Here is a 17,818-nt window from a genome sequence, read left to right as displayed (position 1 = left end):
TAAAGAATCTACCTACAATGCAGGAGATGCAGCTTTGACCCCTGGGTTAGGAAGATCCCCTGAAGAAGGGCATGGCAACCCACTTCAGTATTCTTGTTGAGAAACCCCCATGGACAGAGGAGCCTGGCTGGTCAAGGTCGACGGGGTCATAAAGAGTCAGACACGACTGAAGCAACTGAGCACACACATACTACATACTTTAGAGTGATTGTATGTATTGATTATATGTCAACAAAATAACTATTTTAATAAAAGCTTCAGAAATTTTGCATTAGAAATAAATCTTGAATTTGACTTCCAGTAATGATAGAGTATCTCATTATCAGAGTAGCCCTCTTGTCCAAATAACTAACCCCCCCTTTTTTTTAATACACGAAGGCAAATTCTAGGAGGGAGGCAACACCTGGAGTTTCTTTGTTTTATGGCTTTTTGTCTGAGGGTGTAGGAGAAGTGTTCCTATTTTACGACTTTTCATCTAGATGCAAATCTTAGGGTAGGTAAAGCTACGAAAAAAAAAAAAAAGCTACATTCTTAATGCTTGAGGACTGAGACTACAGTTTTCACCTTGAGCACAGATGCTGCAAAGTGTAATAGCAATCCAGTGATCTATGAACTGCCCATATGTAGGTCAGATTTCAGGAAACCCTGTTTGGGGACATAGCTAAGTTTGGGGGCTTCCCTGGTGATCCAGTGGGTAAGACTCTCTGCTCCCAGTACAGGCATCCCAGGATCTATCCCTAGTTGGGGAACTAGATCACTCATGCATGCCGCAAAGATCCTGTGAGCTGCAACTAGGACCCAACATGGCACAAAATAAAAGCATAAATACTTCAAGGAAAATTTAACTTTATCAGAATTAAACAAAAGTTTTAGTTCCTGCCTACTGCAAGGGAGAAAGAGTTTAGAGTTTTAATCTAACTCAGTTAACTCCCTGCTTTAAATGAAAAAAAAAAAAAAATCAATGCTCTATAGAGCATGACAGAATCCAGAGACCACAGATTCAATGACTTATCCAAGGTTAAATGGAAAGGCTGTGATCAGTTAGTGAGTGACTTGATCTTTGAAAAGTAAAATAAAGTACCAATAGTAAGTAGAGATTCAGAGAAGGCAATGGCACCCCACTCCAGTACTCTTGCCTGGAAAATCCCATGGATGGAGGAGCCTGGTAGGCTGCAGTCCATGGGGTCACTAACAGTTGGACATGACTGAGCGACTTCACTTTCACTTTTCACTTTCATGCATTGGAGAAGGAAATGGCAACCCACTCAAGTGTTCTTGCCTGGAGAATCCCAGGGACAGGGGAGTCTGGTGGGCTGCCGTCTATGGGGTCACACAGAGTCGGACACAACTGAAGCGACTTAGCGGTAGCAGTAAGTAGAGATTATTTCCTTCATTAGTCACAGTGCTTCAGCTTGCTATTTTCACAATAATACTGATGAGGAAACTCACAGTTTGTAAAGTTATAGGAGAAAATGGGAGCTGAGGGTTTCTCTTAGAGCCAGACTCTTAGTTCTGTTACTCAAAAAATGGAAATGCACCACTTCAAGTAACTATGCATATGTTAGTGACAACTGACAGAATTCTGCAAGGTTGTGTATCTCAAATATTACTGAAGAGGAAAAGTTAAATTTTACATAAAATTTAAAATTTTCTAAAAAGTTAAAATTTTACATAACCTCCCGCTCATTCTGCCTCTGTTAACTCAGCTTGCTCCTTGCAAATTCTGGATTACATAGGTCACGTAAGTCTCAGAAAGTGGGGACTTAAAATACTAGGAACTGGAGCTTATCTCACTAATCCTTGTCCTGCTCTTTGCAGTTGCCCAGCAGCTGCAAACCTGCTTAATCATGCCTGTCCCTGTAAAGGTCAGGCATCTCCCTCCTGTCTTGACTGCTGTTCCTGTGCTCGCGAAACCCCTTATTTTTAACCAGCCTTTTAGCAGCTAGTGTTGCCCACTATAGTCTGTCTATAAAACTCTGTAACCCCGTTGTTTGGGGCTCAGAGCTTGGAGTGTTAACTCCTCTAGGCCTGCCGGCATAATAAACCTGAGTTCTCCAACTCTCTGAGTGTGGTGCTTGGTTTCTCAATTACTGGTTTCTGCAACATTATGATTCTTAGAACTCTTTACCAGTGGAAAATATCTAATATCACTTATCTTTCTTGCCACTGGCGGGGGGAGGGGGAAGAACAAGATATCAAAAATGATAGAATGTGGAAAAAAAGATAGTCCTTAAGACATATCAATACTAAAGCTTCTTTTTCTCCCTCAGTGTTTGAGCTAAATAGTAAACTCAGAAAAGCATTATAATGGGGTTACCAGGGTAAACAATTTTATCATATAAGTCTAACCAAAAGCCACCTTTGTATACTTGATCTCTGCTAACATTAGTTCTAGGCAACTAATATTTTCAATGTACATCATGTGCTTTTAAATAACTTTAAAGCTGTCTTTCCCCCATGTTTCACTCCCTATGGCTTTATTTTATCCAGATTTGTAAGCTGAGTCCCATCTCAGTTATAGAAACTGGGTGCCTTTAGCAGAAGCTCTTAAAGTAGATGTAACCTCATATTTAAGGACAGGACAGCAAGGCACTTTATCCAACCCTAAATGAGATGCTCTGTTCTTGGGCTAGTATCTTGATTCACACATCATTTCTGAGACTTCGCCCTTTTTTTTTTTATCTTTGCATGCTAGCTCTGATATCTGTGTTTTACTTTGTCCTTCTTTCTGACGGACAAAAACATTTGCATTCATCCATGCTTGTCATCACACCTGTGTGTTCAGTTCAGTTTAGTTCAGTCACTCAGTCCTGTCTGACTTTTTGTGACCCCATGGACTGCAGCACACCAGGCCTCCCTGTCCATCACCAAATCCCAAACTCATGTTCCATTGTGTCAGTGATGCCATCCAACCATCTCATCCTCTGTCATCCCCTTCTCCTCCCTCCTTCAATCTTTCCCAGCATCAGGGTCTTTTCAAATGAGTCTGCTCTTCACATCAGGTGGGCAAAGTATTGGAGTTTCAGCTTCAATATTAGTCCTTCCAATGAACACTAAAGAATGATCATGTCCAGCTCTCTGTGACCATGTGGACTGTAGCCCTCCAGACTCCTCTCTCCTTGAAATTTTTCAGTCAAGAATATTGGAGTGGGTTGCCATTTCCTAATCCAGAGGATCTTCCTGACTCAGAGACTGAACCCACATCCCCTGTGTCTCCTGCCTTGACTGGTGGGTTCTTTACCACTGAGCCATCTGGGAAGCCTAATAATAATAATAATGGTGATTAAAAAGTGGAGACAAACAGATTCTTATATACCGATGTTCATTGGAGCATTATTCACAGTAGTCAAAATGTAGAAACAACCAAGGCATCAATCAATGGATAAGAAAAAAAATGTTGTCTAGATTTATAGAGGAATATTGCTGCTATTCAGTCACCCACTTGTGTCCAACTCTTTGCGACCCTATGGACTGAAGCATGTCAGGCCTCTTTGTCCCTCACCATCTCCTAGAGCTTGTCCAAGTTCATGTCCATTGCATCGGTGATGCCATCCAGTCGTCTCATCCTCTGACATCCTCTTCTTCTTCTGCACTCAATCTTTGCCATCAGGGACATTTTCAATGAGGTTGTTTACATCAGGTTACCAAAATACTGGAGCTTCAGTATCATTCAACCGTAAAAATACTAAAGTTCTGTCACAATCTACAGTGTGAATGGACCTTGAAAACATTATACTAAATAAAAAAAGCCTGATGTGAAAAGACAAATATTGTATGACTCCTATTATGTGAAATACATAGAATAGAGAAGTTCAGAGACAGAAAGTAGTTTAGAAACTACCAGATGCTAGGAGTTACTGCTAAGTGGTAATAGCATGTCTATTTAAGTTGATGAAAAAGTTTCAGAAATAGACATGATCATTACACAACATTATGAAAGTGTTAGCACCACTGAAATGTGCATTTAAAAATGAATAAAATAGCAAATTTTGTTATATATATTTTACCATAACTTAAAAAACAACAATGCAATTTATCAAAAATCATTGAAATAAATCATTTAAAATTGATGTGTATATGCATGTGAATTATATCTCAATACAGCTGTTTGAAATATATGAGGAATGATATTCAAAACATTTAACAGTGGTAACTCAGAAAGGCCAGTTGATTACAGTGGATATCAGCCATTTTGATGTAATAATTTACCAGCTGAATATCAGCCTGGATATTTAGTTCTAGTCTTCTGTAGGAACATAATCTGAAGTATTCTCATTCTTCTATCCTTTCAGAGTGGCTACATTTTTTTTTTAAACTTTGCGCTCAGCTGTAATACACAGAAAAATAAAAAACAAAAACAAAGACATTTTTCAATGGTTTAGAACAAAGTTTTACAAACTATTGAGCTAAACAATGCCAGTTTCTGTATGGCTCATGAACCATATAGAGACATACTAATCTTCCTGAGTTCTGCTATAGAGCTTGCTTAAGCATTAGCAGAACAGTCAGGCCATGGGAGGAAGGATGTGTGAGGTGTGGGGCATAAGCTAGGTACAAAAATCTTCAAAAATATTTAATTGATTAATCAGTTACTTTTATTTTATTTCTAGTTTTAATCAATTTCTTAATGTTTTTTAAATGATGTAAGGTTGGGCCTCCCAGGTGGTGATAGTAGTAAAGAATCTTTCTGCGAATGCAAGAGATGTGGGTAGATTCCTGGATCAGGAAGATCCCCTGGAGTAGGAAATGACACCCCACTCCAATATTTTGCCTGGAAAATTCCATGGACAGAGGAGCCTGGCAGACTCAGTCCATGGAGCCAAAGAATTGGACATGATTCTGCGACTGAGCATGTTGATGTCAGTTTATATTGAACCATGTGGGTTATCTTTTTGTGAAGTGGTTAAATCTCTTGATTTACTTCCCCATATGAAGACTGAGACATGAGATTCATCTTTGCTCCAGTGATTTGGGGTGGTTATGTGATAGATGAACTGTACCCTCTGAGAGTCCATAGTCTAACTTTTCTCCCACTTGTTTCTGCAGTGCTTGATTGTCACTTCTATGCCCCCAACTCTATTTGATACTACCCTTTATATCTGCTCTTTCAATTGACCGGAGAAATTGAAGCAACCAGTGTTTACAATTCTGACAACCACTGTCAAGCACTAACTTCAAGTTCAGGTTGCAAATCTTTCATGGGTAGCTATTTTTCTGGAAAATGGCATATAATTCCTTCTGTCTTTTAAATGTTTGAAAACTTATTATTTCCTTCTTGCTGTGAGAAAATTGTTAAAGAAATAATTAATTGAAGCCAACATGAAGGGGTGTTTATCTTATTGAATGTGTCTGTAAAATGCCCTTAATCAAACAGATATTTATTTGAAAATAAGTCTCATTATTTTTGTGTAGTAAAATAACATGATAGGCAGATTAAAGAGTTCTAAGAGAGTAAGATGATATATTTGTGTTTTTAAATAGATTTCAGAACATTTGATCATTATGTTCAAGGAAAAGAAAAAAAATTTATAAAAGAATTGACATGTTGAAAATTATCACAAATCAAGTATATAACTTTGATGAAAACATTACTAAAGCAAACCCATGTTAGTAAACTTATAAACCTTATTTTATTTCATCATCTAACCTATCCTATTGATAAGTGCTGTTAATATCTTCATATAGGTGATACATCTCCGTATAGGTAAGGACCCTTAACAAGAACCTTCTCTGGTTGTAAACCACAAGAATTTAGAAACTTGCCTAGAGATGACGAGTAAATGATGTAACCAGATGCAAAAATGATGATGGGGAGAGGGCAGTCTGATACATTCTTCTCTAAGAAAAACCCTTGTTTTCAAATCTACTGTGTGTGGCCTCATTTCTTAATCACAGAATTCTGATGCCTTAGTTTGCTAGAGATGTCATACACAATACCTCAGACTAGGGAGCTTAAACAAACAGAACTGTATTTTCTCATAGCTCTAGAGTCTGAAAGTCTAAGATTGATGTGCCAGGGAGGTTGGTTTCTTCTGAGACTTTTCTTCTTGGCTTGCAGATGGCCACTTTCTTGCCACCTCTTCACATGGTCTCCTGTCTGTGCACAAACTCCTGGTATCCCTTTCCTCTATCTTCTTATTTTTTTTTTTTTTTTGACTTTCTGTGTTGTTTTTATTTTATTTACTATTTTTAAAATTAATTTTTATTGGAGTATAGTTGCTTTACAATGCTGTTTTAGTTTCTAGTGTACAGCAAATTCAATCAGCTATATTTACACATATATCCCCTCTTTTTGGATTACCTTTCCATTTAGGTCACCACAGAGCACTAAGTAGAGTTCCCTATGCTGTAAAGTAGGTTCTCACTAGTTATCTATTTTATACATAGTGTCAATAGTGGGCATATGTCAATCCCAATCTCCCAGTTCACCCCACCTTCCCCTTTTCTTCTAAGGACACCAGTCAGATTGGAGTATGGCCACACCCTAATCCACTTCAGATTGTAAAAGAAGTGTCATATCTGTCTTTATCTTAACTCAATTACCTATTTGCAAAACTTACCCCTGAATATGTTTACATTCTGAGGTACATCCTAAAACAGGGGGCAGGGACTTCAAAATTTGAATTTGGAGGGGATTATAATTCAGGCTGATTTTGTTAGAAGATTGAGAGTCTCAGGTTAAACCCAACCAACAAGCTACAACAACAAATTCTACATTTTCTAAATTCTCTTTTTGACATGCAGAGTATATGATTGTCAAATGAAAAAAAAAAAAAGCACACTCTAAAAGGTGAGAATTATGTTTTACTTGGCAGACAAAGCTGAAGACTTAAGCTCAGGACACAGCCTCTCAGGTAGCTCTGAGAGACTACTCTGCAGAGGGAAGGAAGGAACCAGTATATATAGGAATTCTTGCAACAAAGACTGGGTAGTGAGAACTTCGAAAAAATTGTTGTTGCTGTTCAGTTGCAAAGTTGTGTCTTACTCCTTGAGATCCCATGTACTGCAGCATACCAGGCTTCCCTGTGCTTCACTATCTTCTGGAGTTTGCTCAACTTATGTCCAATGAGTCATTGATGCCATCCAACCATCTCATCCTCTTGCTCTCAATCTGTTTCTCAATCTCATTCTGTTCCTCTTGCTCTCAACCTTTCCCTGCTGCTGCTAAGTCACTTCAGTCGTGTCCGACTCTGTGCGACCCCATAGACAGAAGCCCACCAGGCTCCCCCGTCTCTGGGATTCTCCAGGCAAGAACACTGGAGTGGGTTGCCATTTCCTTCTCCAATGCATGAAAGTGAAAAGTGAAAGTGAAGTCGCTCCGTCGTGTCTGACTCTTAGTGACCCCATGGACTGCAGCCTACCAGGCTCCTCCATCCATGGGATTTTCCAGGCAAGCGTACTGGAGTGGGGTGCCATCGCCTTCTCCACAATCTTTCTTTTCTGGCCACTGATCACATCAGGTGGCCAAAGTATTGGAGCTTCAGCATCAGTTCTTCCAATGGATATTCAGTGTTGATTTCCTTTAGGATTGACTGATTTAATCTCCTTGCTGTCCAAGGGACACTCAAGAGTCTTTTCCAACACCACAGTTTGAAAGCATCAATTCTCCAGCACTCATCCTTCTTTACATCCAACTCTCATATCCATACATGACTACTGGAAAAACCATAGCTTAGACTGTACGGACCTATGGTCTGTATACGGACTATATGGACCATCACGTTGTCAGCAAAATGATGTCTCTGTTTTTTAATATGCTTTCTAAGTTTGTCATAACTTTTCTTCCAAAGAGCAGGTGTGTTTTAATTTCATGGCTACAGTCACTGTCCACAGAGATTTTGGAGCCCAAGAAAAAAATCTATCACTGTTTCCAGTTCTTCCACATCTATTTGCAATGAAGTGATGGGGTCAGATGCCATGATCTTTGTCTTGTAGAATGTTGAGTTTTAAGCCAGCTTCTTCAAAAGGCTGCTGCTGATGAAAGAAAACCAGGTATCTCAAGGACTGTAGGGTTTTTTCATGTATGGGAAGATGCAAAATCTGGGCTTGTTTAAATCATTCCTTTGATTTTCAGCTCAGTTATCTGGAGCCAGTATCCTTTACTTTCCCATCCTGAGTCTCCTCAGGATGTACCATTGCAGAAGACTACAGTGACTGATGGCTTGATGGCTGCAGCATCCTTTGTTTACTGGCAGGTAACATTTTTTTTTTTTTTTAAAGAAAACTGAGCACTGAAGAACTGATGCTTTTAAACAGTGGTGTTGGAGGAAACTCTTGAGAGTCTCTTGGACTGCAAGGTGATCAAACCAGTCAATCCTAAAGGAAATCAGTCCTGTATGTTCATTGGAAGGACTGATGCTGAAGCTGAAGCTCCAATACTTTGGCCACCTGATATGAAGAAATGATTCATTAGAAAAGACCCTGATGCTAGGAAAGACTGAAGGCAGGAGGAGAAAGGGACAACAGATGATGAGATGGTTGGATGGCATCACTGACTCAGTGGAAATGAGTTTGAGCAAGCTCTGCAAGTTGGTAATGGACAGGGAAGCTTGGCATGCTGTAGTCCATGGGATTGCAAAGAGTCAGACATAGCTGAATGACCAGACTGAACTGAACATTTTTCAACCGATGTGATAGGCATCATTAAACAAAGAAGGATGGAACCATGTTGTGTAAGAGGTAAAACTCCTACCATAAATTGAGTGTAATCATGATAAACAATGTGAAGTAGTAGAACTTCAGAAGGGATAGAAAAAAGAGACAGAAGCAAAAGCCTATCCTTCCCTTACCATGTGCGTTAGCTATGGCCTACCTCCTCCCCAATACAAGCTGAACAAGAATACTTATTTAACTTAGCAAAAACCACTTGAAAATCTGTGCATATGTATGTTTGTGTGCATGTGTGTCCATGTGCATGTAAATATTCAGAGGAATTTTGTTTAAAGTACATTAAGATATACCTGGTATGATTTTGGTGTTTTTCAAGATATCATCAATCTAAAAAAATCTTTGCAATTTGAACTTTATAATACTTGTACATTTTGTCATTAGGGAAGTATTTCTTTGATTTAATGACTTACAATTGCTCTGTATTCCAGAAACATACGTTTACTTATAGAGAGCCCTGGAGGAGGGCATGGTAACCCACTCCAGTACTCTTGCCTGGAGAATCCCATGGGCAGAGGAATCTGGTGAGCTAAAAGTGCATAGGGTCGCACTGAGTTGGACACCACTGAAGTGACTAAACAGCAGCATTTTTAGGGTATCTATCCTAGGAATTTTTATTTTTTTATAAAAGGGAAACTGCTTCCTTCTTTTTCCTTTCATTCTTTTTTTTTTTTTTTTTTAAGAAAGTGAGAATTCACTACATTTGAAAATTAATACTATTGAGGAGGAGTTGGGGAGAGAAGTACTAAGTGAGGAGGGGTGTTGGCAGTTCAGTTCAGTTCAATTCAGTCACTCAGTCATGTCCGACTCTTTGTGACCCCATAAATCGCAGCACGCCAGGCCTCCCTGTCCATTGCCAACTCCCAGAGTTCACCCAAACTCATGTCCATCGAGTCGGTGATGCCATCAGTGATCTCATCAGAGGATGCTCTGTTGTCCCCTTCCCCTCCTGCCCCCAATCCCTCCTAGCATCACAGTCTTTTCCAATGAGTCAACTCTTCGCATGAGGTGGCCAAAGTACTGGAGTTTCAGCTTTAGCATCATTCCTTCCAAAGAAATGCCAGGGCTGATCTCCTTCAGAATGGACTGGTTGGATCTCCTTGAAGTCCAAGGGACTCTCAAGAGTCTTCTCCAACACCACAGTTCAAAAGCATCAATTCTTCGGCACTCAGCCTTCTTCACAGTCCAACTCTCACATTCATAAATGACCACAGGAAAAACCATAGCCTTGACTAGGCAGACCTTTGTTGCCAAAGTAATGTCTCTGCTTTTGAATATGCTATCTAGGTTGGTCATAACTTTCCTTCCAAGGAGTAAGCGTCTTTTAATTTCATGGCTGCAGTCACCACTTGCAGTAATTTTGGGGCCCAAAAAAATAAAGTCTGACACTGTTTCCACTGTTTCCCCATCTATTTCCCATGAAGTGATCGGACCAGATGCCATGATCTTCATTTTCTGAATGTTGAACTTTAAGCTAACTTTTGAAGTTAGGAATAGACAATCAGAGAGAATGGTTCTGAAGTGCTGAATCAGTAAACAATGGACTGGAACAAGGGGATGATCTTGGAGAAGTGGTGATGGGTGGTCTAATCCTTGAGAAGGTGTGGGGGAGGGTGAGATCTAGACCAGGTATGGATAACTGATTTCAGATAGTACAAAGGGAATTCATGTATTACAGTAACAGGGAGGAAGGATGGATGGGTTTTGAATGTGGTAGTTTTACACATTTGAGAGTGGAAATTTATGGTAATTTTGATCTGATTATTTCTATTTTTCCTGTTATTATGTATTAAAGCTAACAGCTATGACTAATACATGATCAGAGAAACTGCAGAATTGAGCAAGAACAGAGCTGAAAGCAAGTTGAATTTAGAGTTGATTGTTTTTTTTTTTTTTTAATTTTTATTTATTTATTTTTTTTAAATTTTATTTTGTTTTTAAACTTTACATAATTGTATTAGTTTTGCCAAATATCAAAATGAATCCATCACAGGTATACATGTGCTCCCCATCCTGAACCCTCCTCCCTCCTCCCTCCCCATACCATCCCTCTGGGTCGTCCCAGTGCACTAGCCCCAAGCATCCAGTATCCTGCATTGAACCTGGACTGGCATCTCGTTTCATACATGATATTTTACATGTTTCAATGCCATTCTCCCAAATCTTCCCACCCTCTCCCTCTCCCACAGAGTCCATAAGACTGTTCCATACATCAGCGTCACTTTTGCTGTCTCGTACACAGGGTTATTGTTATCATCTTTCTAAATTCCATATATATGCGTTAGTATACTGTATTGGTGTTTTTCCTTCTGGCTTACTTCACTCTATATAATAGGCTCCAGTTTCATCCACCTCATTAGAACTGATTCAAATGTATTCTTTTTAATGGCTGAGTAATACTCCATTGTGTATATGTACCACAGCTTTCTTATCCATTCATCTGCTGATGGACATCTAGGTTGCTTCCATGTCCTGGCTATTATAAACAGTGCTGCGATGAACATTGGGGTACATGTGTCTCTTTCCCTTCTGGTTTCCTCAGTGTGTATGCCCAGCAGTGGGATTTCTGGATCATAAGGCAGTTCTATTTCCAGTTTTTTAAGGAATCTCCACACTGTTCTCCATAGTGGCTTTACTAGTTTGCATTCCCACCAACAGTGTAAGAGGGTTCCCTTTCCTCCACACCCTCTCCAACATTTATTATTTGTAGACTTTTGGATCACAGCCATTCTGACTGGTGTGAAATGGTACCTCATAGTGGTCTTGATTTGCATTTCTCTGATAATGAGTGACGTTGAGCATCTTTTCATGTGTTTGTTAGCCATCTGTTACGTCTTCTTTGGAGAAATGAACCTATATATAGAAAACTATAAAACACTGGTGAAAGAAATCAAAGAGGACACTAATAGATGGAGAAATATACCATGTTCATGGATTGGAAGAATCAATATAGTGAAAATGAGTATACTACCCAAAGCAATTTATAGATTCAATGCAATCCCTATCAAGCTACCAACAGTATTCTTCACAGAGCTAGAACAAATAATTTCACAATTTGTATGGAAATACAAAAAACCTCGAATAGCCAAAGCGATCTTGAGAAAGAAGAATGGAACTGGAGGAATCAACCTACCTGACTTCAGGCTCTATTACAAAGCCACAGTTATCAAGACAGTATGGTACTGGCACAAAGACAGAAATATAGATCAATGGAACAAAATAGAAAGCCCAGAGATAAATCCACGCACATATGGACACCTTATCTTTGACAAAGGAAGCAAGAATATACAATGGATTAAAGACAATCTCTTTAACAAGTGGTGCTGGGAAAACTGGTCAACCACTTGTAAAAGAATGAAACTAGAACACTTTCTAACACCATACACAAAAATAAACTCAAAATGGATTAAAGATCTAAACATAAGACCAGAAACTATAAAACTCCTAGAGGAGAACATAGGCAAAACACTCTCTGACATACATCACAGCAGGATCCTCTATGACCCACCTCCCAGAATATCGGAAATAAAAGCAAAAATAAACAAATGGGACCTAATTAACCTTAAAAGCTTCTGCACATCAAAGGAAACTATCAGCAAGGTGAAAAGACAGCCTTCAGAATGGGAGAAAATAATAGCAAATGAAGCAACTGACAAACAACTAATCTCAAAAATATACAAGCAACTCCTCCAGCTCAACTCCAGAAAAATAAATGACCCAATCAAAAAATGGGCCAAAGAACTAAATAGAGTTGATTGTTTACTGAAGGACCATACCTCAGTTTGACTACCACTTGGAATGAAGTTAAGCAGGATAACTTGTGAGGAAGAGGAGTCAGGAGTTTATTTTGTCATTGGTCTAGGGGGATAGATAACAATGATGGGAAATTTGGTGTTGTCTTTTTTCTGTTAGTTGAAGAATGTATTCGCAAGATATCTCCAGTAGATAACAAAAAGGAGTTGCATGTTCTTTGGAAATTTAGGCTAAAAGATAGAAAGAGTAGAGATAATCTATATGATATAGAAATTAGAGATACATTGATTTAAAATTATATGCAACCTATGATTAAACCTTAGCTAAATACCACACTTAATTTGCTTTTAAACTGAGATTACATTCTCTCTGATTCATATAGAATGGCACTTTACTGTCAACACTGGGTATTTCAGAAGGTCATATTAGTTGAAGCAAAGCTTTCCTTCATCTCAAAGAAAATGCACTTAATTTTGTGTATGAGGGAAAGGCAGTTAATTGATTACAGAATAAATAAAGACTTCCTTTTTGGGGTTTTGGATTTTAAAAATTAGAATAAAAGTTTTTTTGTTTTCTTTTTTGGTTTCTTGTTCTTAGCAAAGAACTATCACAATTAGATTCAACAACAACAACAAAATTTTGAGATCAAATGATAAGTTTGATTTTTCCCTTCTGAACAAATGTTGGTAGTAGACATGGGCAGTGTTTTGTGTTGTATAAAAATGAGTATTGATATAATAGAACAAAAACCAAATGTAAATTTTTGTGTGATGTTAAGCAACTCTGCACATAAATTTAGGAATTAATACATAGATACCATAGGACTGCGTGTCTGACTTGACACTAAATACATTAAAAAAAAGGAAATACATAAATTATGGCATGTGACATAGGCAGACAATGTCTCATAATTTTGATAAAATAATAAAAAGTTCCGAGATTTAGTTCATTCAAGTAGATAACTTGTGTACTGTGCTTAGTCACTCAGTCATGTCTGATTCTTTGCTACCCCATGGATTGTAGCCAGCCAGGCTCCTCTGTTCATGGGGATTCTCCAGGCAAGACTACTGCAGTGGGTTGCCATGCTCTCCTCCAGGGAATCTTCCCAATTCAGGGATCAAACCCAGAGACAAAAAAAAAAAAAAATTTTCTGGGGAAAACTACACAGGTCCTTAGAGATCTGAGAAAATATGTGTGTCAAAATAACACAGGTGATGTTAATAATGATATTCCTCTAACATTTGTGACATAGTTCCTGAAGAATCCCAACCCACAAGGTAGATCAGAAACAACAACAACAACAACAACGGCTTGTAATATAGACATTTTGAAAATAATATTTATGGTTGGGTGGTAGTGGTTTATTTGTTTTGCATGCCAATGCTCTCCTGCCTTTTTTTTTAAACTACAATGGAACTTTTCTATTTTTGGTTAGTCAGACTGTTCTTCCGGTTATTTATGTACTATGCTGCTGCTAAGTCGCTTCTGTCATGTCCGATACTGTGCGACCCCATAGACGGAAGCCTACCAGGCTCCCCCGTCCCTGGGATTCTCCAGGCAAGAACACTGGAGTGGGTTGCCATTTCCTTCTCCAATGCGTGAAAGCGAAAAGTGAAAGAGAAGTCGTTCAGTCGTGTCCGACTCTTAGGGACCCCCTGGACTGCAGCCTACCAGGCTCCTCCATCCATGGGATTTTCCAGGCAAGAGTACTGGAGTGGGGTGCCATTGCCTTCTCCTTTTATGTACTATATCTGCCTATAAATGCTTATTTAAACTTTCTGAAAAAGGAATTTGTCTTTCAAAGGATAAAACTAGCAACAGTTAACAAATGCAGCCCTCCTGAGAAAATAAACAAAAGCAATTCTTTAGATTCTCTAAAAAATTTAGTGAATCTGATTCTTTGAATCCATGTACTACCTATTCAGATGATCACTTGAGGTTGATAGGTACTTATGATTTTCATTAGAAGATCTGGTGTGCTTGTTAAATTAATATAGTTTCAATGATTTATAACTACACCTTATAACTATTGTCAACTATAGAGTAGGAAATTCTGAAAGGCAAATTTTGTAGTTACTGGACATATTATTAATTCTTTATGATTAAAATTAATAATTTGCCATTTCACACAAAGAGTATACTAATAAATGAATCAAACATGGGGATGTGTGTGTATTCATCAACTATAGAATAATCAATTTTAATTGTATAGGAGCTTTGTTTTGTGTTGTTCCTCCCCCCGCCACTTTAATCTTAAACTCCTACTTTGGTGAACCACAATGACATTATGGGTACCTAGGAATTTACATAATTTCAGAGCTGGGATCTAGTAATCCCTAAACAGTCTTCATATTTGTCTTTCCATCATGAACAATCATATGACTCTGGGGAAATCTTGGAAGAAGAGATATTATGTATACTTTTTGCCATGTGATTTCCCCAGGGTGTTTTCATTTTAATCAGAACTCTGGTTAATATACTGACTGAAATTGGAAACCTGGGAGAGGAGCCATGTCTCTTTATCGCCACTCAAGTCGAGCTTCTAGAGATCAGATCTATATTTTCCCCTATTGTGTAGATGAAATAACACTTTAGTAAATGGGTCAGTGGCCCCCAAAACCACCCTCAGGCTCCATGATTTTTAGAAGGGCCGGTAGAATTCAGAAAAGCTATTATATTCATGGTTGTGATTTATTACAGAAAAAAATAATAGTGATCAAATTCAGCAAAGGGAAAAGAAGCATGAGTCAAGTCCAAGAGAAACTAAGGAAAACTTCTAGTTGTCCCTTTTAATGGTACCTGACAATTATTAGACAATTTATTCTCACATTTGCACCTTGCAATAACAGACGTGAAGTGTTGCAAACAGGGGAGCTCACCTAATCCCAGGGGGTCTATCTCATAAGCATACAGCAACCACTTGATTGACCTCAGTTTCCCTACTCCACATTTACTCTCAGAGTTAAAAAATAGGCATTCAATTTATGTTACATTGTTAGGGTTAACTAAAACTGGTGGTCAAACTGGTACAACAATGTACAAGGCTTCAGGTATACAAAAGCATTCTTGCCAGGAAAAATATTCTAAGACCTCAGAAGTTATTTCCCAGTAGTCAGTTAAGGATCAGTCCTAAAAACAAGCTTTCTTTGGAATGTGCAGAATTTGAGCACCAAGGTCCTGTTGAGTTAGTCTTTTCTTGCCCAGTGGGTTTCTCATCTACTTTATTTTTAGGAGCATTATTATCAACTAAGACTCCTGTTGGTAAAAATATCCCTACTCTTGCTGCCTATTACAATGACCAAATTCATCTTATCTATGGAGCTTCCTAGACAGCATTTATTCCATCAGGTTTAGAGAATTAACCTCAATGATGGCACATCCACCATTATCTTCAACCTGCAAAGGACAGAGACTGGGAATGTTTATGGGGATGTGTTGCTTCCCTTACTGCTTCTCCATGTCTTAGTAGAGTATCCATTGAGTTTCTCCGGGGATATAGTATTTGTGTGTGTGTGTGTGTGTTTAAGGGAAGCTGTTTGTAGTTCACAAATGAAATCTTTACCCCATCATTTCTGGTTCTCTAAGCTTTTGGATTCCCTACTGCATATTAGAAATGAGAACCTGTGGCATCTCAGTCTTGTTGAAAGTAGTCCGTTTGTTGTTGTTCAGTCTCTAATTCATATCTCTTTGTGACCCCATGGACTGCAGCTCACCAGGCTTCCCTGTCCTTTGCTATCTCCCAGATCTTGCCCAAACTCATGTCCATTGAGTTTGTGATGTCATCCAACCATCTCATCCTCTGTCACTCCCTTCTCCTTCTTCCTTCAATCCTTCCCAGCATTAGAGTCTTTTCCAATGACTCAGGTCTTAGCACCAGGTGACCAAATTATTGCAACTTCAGCTTCAGCGTCAGTCCTTCCAATGAACATTCAGGGCTGATCTCCTCCAAGATTGACTGGTTTGATCTCCTTGCAATTCATGGGACTCTAAAGAGTCCTCTCCAGCACCATAGTTTGAAAGCATCAATTCTTCAACTCTCAGCCTTCTTTATGGTCGAATTCTCACATCTGTACATGACTACTGAAAAACAACATAGCTTTGACTAGATAGAACTTTGTTAGTAAAGTAATGTCTGTGCTTTTTAATATGTTAGGTTTGGCTTCCTTTGTGGCTCAACTGGTAAATAATCCATCTGCAATGAGGTGGTCCTGGATTCAATTCCCTAGGTTGGGAAGCTCCCCTGGAGAAGGGAAAGGCTACCGACTCCAGTATTCTGGCCTGGAGAGTTCCATGGACTGTATAGTCTATGGGATCACAAAGAGTCCAACACGACTGAATGACTTTCACTTTCACTTTCAAGTTTGTCATAGCTTTTCTTCCAAGGAGCAAGCATTTTTTTTAATTTCATGGTTACAGTCACTGTAAGTGGTCTATTACTGAGCCTGATTTTCAGTCAACCAAAGTAACTCATTGATTTGTGTTGTGTGAGATAACATAATTCTGGAATCTTGGGTAAACATATCCACATTGATAAATTCTGAAATGTGTTCTATCCTCTTTGGATTGATTCACTTGTCATTCTTTCCCACACATATTCCACAGGTGTCTAGTGAAATGAGTTAGTAGCATCTTGCAACTTTTTGGAGTAGAAGCTATTTCATGCCAGGTCAAGCTTGGCACTTGTCCCTCTGGGGCAGGTTAAGGTCTCATCATAGTTACAAGACTAGGAGAAATAAAAATTTGCTACAGTATGTCCTAAGAAGAATAGATATCCATTAATAGATGACTAACTTAAGTGATAATATTGCATGGTTGGCAATTTAGGATGACCTCAGATATAAGAGTGCAAGTTGCTTTACTGACAATGACACCCCAGGGAAACTCATGCACTGAAGATTTTCAACTTTGTCTCAATACACACAGATGCCCATGTTCCAAGGTTCGGAATCTCACTTATTGTTAAAATATGCCCTTATTTTCATATAAAAAGCATAGCAATGTTGTGAATTCAACTTCCATTATGACATTGTTCAGTTGCTCAGTTGTATCTGACTCTGCAATGCCATGGACTGCAGCACACCAGGCTTCCCTATCCTTCACCATCTCCCAGAACTTACTCAAATTCATGTCCATTGAGTCAGTGATGCAATCCAACCATTTCATCCTTTGTTGTCCCCTTCTCCTCCTGCCTTCAGTCTTTCCCAGCATCAGGGTCTTTTACAGTGATTTTTCCAACAGTAAAATTATCTTTGGGCTTTATTTTCATATAGGTTGGGTCCATTACAAAAAATGAAAAGAAAACCCTGATGCTAGGGGAGATTGATGCCAGCAGAAGAGGGTGACATAGGATGCAGTGGTTACATGACATCACCAAATCAATGGACATCAGTTTGAACAA

The sequence above is a fragment of the Bos grunniens genome, chromosome 11, assembly GCF_055505025.1.
Source record: "Bos grunniens cultivar Pamir isolate PY7600 chromosome 11, Bosgru_T2T1.0, whole genome shotgun sequence".
Taxonomy (NCBI): domain Eukaryota; kingdom Metazoa; phylum Chordata; class Mammalia; order Artiodactyla; family Bovidae; genus Bos; species Bos grunniens.
The sequence above is the reverse complement of the archived record's forward strand: the minus strand, read 5'-3'. Positions refer to the sequence as shown.